Source organism: Sarcophilus harrisii, chromosome 3 (assembly GCF_902635505.1).
Source record: "Sarcophilus harrisii chromosome 3, mSarHar1.11, whole genome shotgun sequence".
NCBI classification, from domain to species: Eukaryota; Metazoa; Chordata; class Mammalia; order Dasyuromorphia; family Dasyuridae; genus Sarcophilus; species Sarcophilus harrisii.
In genome coordinates this window covers 609,923,706-609,928,531 of record NC_045428.1, presented here as the reverse complement: position 1 = coordinate 609,928,531, position 4,826 = coordinate 609,923,706, and positions in this window count along the sequence as shown.

The window sequence follows — 4,826 nt, the reverse complement described above, 5'->3', positions numbered from 1 at the left end:
AAGGGACTGGGAATCTGCAGTTAGGGCAGGGAGCTTGCCCAGTAGCCTACGTGGTGAGATAAGGAGGCTGAGGGCCAGAGGCCAGAGCAGCCGGCAAAACCTCACGGGGAGGGGGGAAGGGGCGGGGGTGGAGGTTGGGGTTGGAGGCTGGCTCAGACCTACCTGGGACTTGCACCTGCAGAGCTAGCTCCCAGAAATCTCAGATCCAGGGAAGGAGGCCCAGAGATCTGAAGGAAAGCACAGAGGTCGCAGCTCCGGGGAAGGAGGCAGAGAAGTGTCAGCTGACAGGCAAGGAAGGAGGGAGGTCGCAGCTCCAGGGAAGGAGGCAGAGACCACAGCTGACAGGGAAGGAGGCCGAGCGATCTCGGCTATACAGCAGGAAATCCGACCTCAGCTTAAGGCAGAGTCTCCACCTGTGTGAGAGACCAGCCGGGGGCAAGTGTCCAGAACAGTTGAAGTGCAATTTCTCCGAAGCCAAGAGCCCACGGGGAGCAACAGCGACAAGCCGAGCTCCCGCCGCATGTTGTAGGCTCCAGGTCCCGGGGGATCTGAGCAATGGGCCGTCGGAAGCACAAACGGCCCCGGGGCGGAATTCTGACAAGGGGTCTAGGCTGGAAAGCGCTTTAAAGCGGCCCGTGCAGTGGAACTGGGGGCCCGAGCCCAAGATGCGCCCAGGGCGGAGCAATAACGCCGACCTAGAGCCGGAGGGGGGAGAGGGGGGAAGAAGGCGGTCCTGGGACGTCCCGGGAATTGTTCCTCTGGCCAATTGTGACTTAAGCTGGAGAAGGACGGGGGGGGGGAAGCCTAGAAAGGCTTCCTCCGGCCTCTAACGGGGACCCTCTTCTGGGGGCGGGGCCCTGCGCCCTTCCGTCTCTCTCACGCTTTGGAGAAGACATCATGGACTTTGACCCTGACGCCGAAAATTAAAAGTGGGGCTTCTGTCTAACTCCTGCAAGGGAGCAGGGAGAGGAACCCCAGCCCCCACCGGGCGGGGCCTCCTGCTCCCCGAAGCCCCGTTTCCTCCCATCACGCCCAGGACCAGCCCCTCAGGTCCCGCCCACTGCTCCCCAAACCCTGCCTCCATCACGTGGGACGCCTTACCCACTGCAATGGCCGCTCCCCCCCTCCCCCAGACCTCCGGACTCCACCCCAAGGCTCCACTTCTACCTGGGCCACACCCACCGGCCGGTCATCTCCCAGCGCCCCCCGCGAGGTTGGGGCCTCTGGTCGCGGAGCCGGGTCCGACCGGGAGGAGGCAGTGGAGATTCCCAGGAATCCAGCGATTCGCAGCCAGAAGGAGTTTAGTTTCGTGGGGGACGTGAAGACGCGGCTCCTACTGCGCTCTCGGAGGCGTCTCCGGGTCCAGGCCGCCAGGTTCTGCCTTGTGACTGCGAGGAGCGGGGCGGGCCCTTCCTTCCCGGCGGATCCGGAGCAGAAGCCGCGTCCTGAAGCCCCAAACCGTAAGCCTTCCTCCCCCGCCTCGGAGCTGCTCGGGCCCAGGCGCTGGCGGCCCCTCCTGCGCCTCAGTCGGCACTTACTCCCGGCTGCCCGCCGCCGAGCCGGCTCTGGGCGAGGCGGGAGGGGGCCACACGTCCGGGAGGTGTCCACACGTCCGGGTCACACCCTGACCTCTCTTTTGAGAAGTGGAAACAGACGTAGGCTTTGAGCGAGCCCAGCTACTAATATTGGGAGTCTTGGCTTTGTCTGTGCCGGTCGGTTTCACAGTCGGGTCCCGGATCCGGCGGGTTTGGTTAGCACGTTTCCCCCCCATCTAAATGAACATGGGCCCATTTAATGCCCCGTGTGTCCTCCCAGGAAGTCACCGCGCCGCTGGACCCACTTAGGGTAGATCAGGCCTCAATGTTTGACATTAAGGGGCCGCGTTTAGGAGCTGGAGGAATAGAAATCGAATGTGGCCGCAGCGGAACTGTGCTGGTGAACTCTCCGAACGCCAGCAGGCCAGAGGGTCCGATGGAAAAAAGGACAGAGGGGGTAAAAAAGGCCGATATAAGGATAAGGTAACTGAGTTAGGGCTATTTGACTGGCAGTTTTGCTTCAGATTTTAAACTGGGCCGTTGTTGACGGTGTTGTTATGCTTCGAATTATTCTCTTTTCGGGATTTGGGCAAAACAAAATGTTGCTAAAACGGAAAAAAGATTTCTAGAGGAATGTATGATCACGCTCCTGAAAATGAACCCTTCTTTTCTTGAATTAATTATCAATTAAACTGTAGAAAATGTAGTTAAGATGTTAAAAAAAGAAAACAAAATGTAGTTAAGATGTTAAAAAAGAAAACTCATGCATTTAATTGGGTAGATTTTGTTTAAAATGATTAATGATTTTTTTACCAAATAATGAATTCTTGGCCCCAAAGCTTAAGTCTTTATATTAGTCAAATACAAAGTGCGTGGGCCGGCAACTCTTACCCAAATTAAAATCGGAGACTCTTCTGGTATAAAGCAAAAAGGGATTTTTTTTATCAATCTGCGGAGAGAGGACAACTCCCAACTGCCAAGGTGTCAGGAGAGGAGTGCAAAGTGCAAAGACTGGATTACATAGATCCCCATCCCCATTCCCCCAAGGGGGAAATCTGGCCAAGATTGTGGGTGGTCCCCACCATTTTGCTTCCCCTATTCCTACAGGTGAGGCAGAATTGGAATTTCCCGCCAGTTCTGTGATGAGACGAGTGAGCAAGCACCAATCTTGCTAATAATCCCCATAACTGATGTTTCAGGAATAGTTTTTTGGTTGTAATTTTAAATTCGAGCTCAGAACAAACGTGAAACAGATATTCGACAGGGAGACACAGACAGAGACAAAATGACATGAAAGAGGACTGGCCCGTCTTTGTCAAAAGCTACCCTGTAGCACTTCTGCCTTCTCTGGCATCCCAGCTGAGAGACCCTAAAAGTCTGGGGGCCTAGACTTGTGTTGCTAGTTGTCTCAAAAGAATTTACAGGCTTGAACCCATCCTGGCCAAGGGGGGAAGCTTTGTTGCAATAATAACACCATTACAAAGCCAGGTGAAAGTCCAAGGGAATTCTACAGAGAAATAGAAGGAAGGAGCTACAGTGATCCAACTTTCAACCACAGATAAGCTAATTCTGGGGCCAAGGTTAGGGCTAGGGCTAGATTTAGCATTTCCAGACTTATTGTTAGAAAAATTAGAAGCACAATAATAATATAAATAAGGTTTTTGATTTAAAACATGAAGAAAAATTGCCAGTGAAACGACATCAATGCATTTCTGAATTCTCTTCTTTAGAAAAATCACTTGATCCTTCTGACCATTTGACCCTCTGCACATCTGCCTTCAGAGGAGATGGAGTCATTCTGATCCAGTTATGCCAGTGTTTATTCCTACAGCTCCTGATCATATCACCTCAATGTCAGATTTTTAGTGATCTCCCAGTAGAGGCTCAAATATCCCTGTTGTTATAATGGGAGAACCAGTCTGCCTTTAAGTGAGCCCTCATTCTAATTGAGATCAGGAGAAAATTCAATGGAATCTGGATTAACAGTGGAAGTTAAGTAGAATTCCCATTTTCCCAAGGTCCAGTTGCTGTCAGCACCTCAAGTACAAGACCCACTATTTTCTATTTGGCTGCTGCCCAGCTTTTATCTAGCCACCCTTTTTGCTCTGGTGCACAAGGAACAAGGAGTGAGCCCCAGAGCTGTGAGGGAGATCCTGCTCCTGTGTGTGATTGAAGGACATAGCCCTTCTTGGGAAGGCTCAGGGGCTGGGGAATATGGGAACTCTTGGGACCAGGAGAAATTTCCAAGAGCCTTGGGCTTCCATTGAATGAGATTCCTTCAATATTGTCAATGGTCCCAGGCCTAGATTTCCAGTTGGAAAGAGATTGGCTCATCTTGGGAGTTGAGCTACTGGGAGGGGCTCAGTTCAATAGAGGCCACACCTCTGGCCAGATCTCCCACTGCATGAGACACTCACTGCCCTGAAGGGTGGGTCTCTGTCAGGAGGGTTTCAGGGTTCACCACCATCATTTCCATATTGTTTTTATTTCCCATTTTCTTTCTCAAGTCCCCTTTTACCCTATCCCTGTGAGTATCTTTCTCCTCCCCTTCCCCCCCTTCCCCTTTTCTCACCTCTATATATTCAGAAAGGTTCCTTCCCAAAGTATACATTGTTTCCAGGAAATTCAGAGAGGAAGGTTAGAGTGTTACCAGCTCTCCACCTCCGCCCAACCTGCTTTCTCAGTATTAGTTGTTACTCTTGCCCATTTTTTATAATTGTTTCCTTTTTCCCTTTCCCACCCCAGCCTACACATTCAGAACCAACCTTGGAAACTACTTACAGTTATACTGAGTAAATAACTGGCCTTAATGAGTGCCTTGGGATTAGTGCTTCATGTTTTCCTTTTTGGGGATGTTTTATATTCAATTTTCCATTGAGTCCTGGTCTTTTTCTTACAAACACATGAAAGTTTTTCATTGTATAAAATCTCTATTTTTCCCCCTCATTCCATATTCTATTCCAGATTTCTGGGTAAATTATTCTGAATGGAACTCCAGTCCTTTGTGCTTTGAAATTTAATGTAACCAAAGCTATGGTCTTTTAGAGTAGTAATTACTGGGTTGTATGAAATCCTGACTATTTCCCTAGTATTTGCAGTCTGACTTATTTCCTTGTTGGATTGCAATCTTTTCTGCTAAACCTGGGAATTTTGGAACTTTGCCAGGATATTCTTGTAAGTTTTCCTCCTTTGAACTCTTTCACTTGGTGAGCATTAGACTTTTTTTCTTTCAACTTCTATCCTCTTGTTCTAGAAATTAAGGGCAATTTTCTTTCCTAATTTCTTATGTTA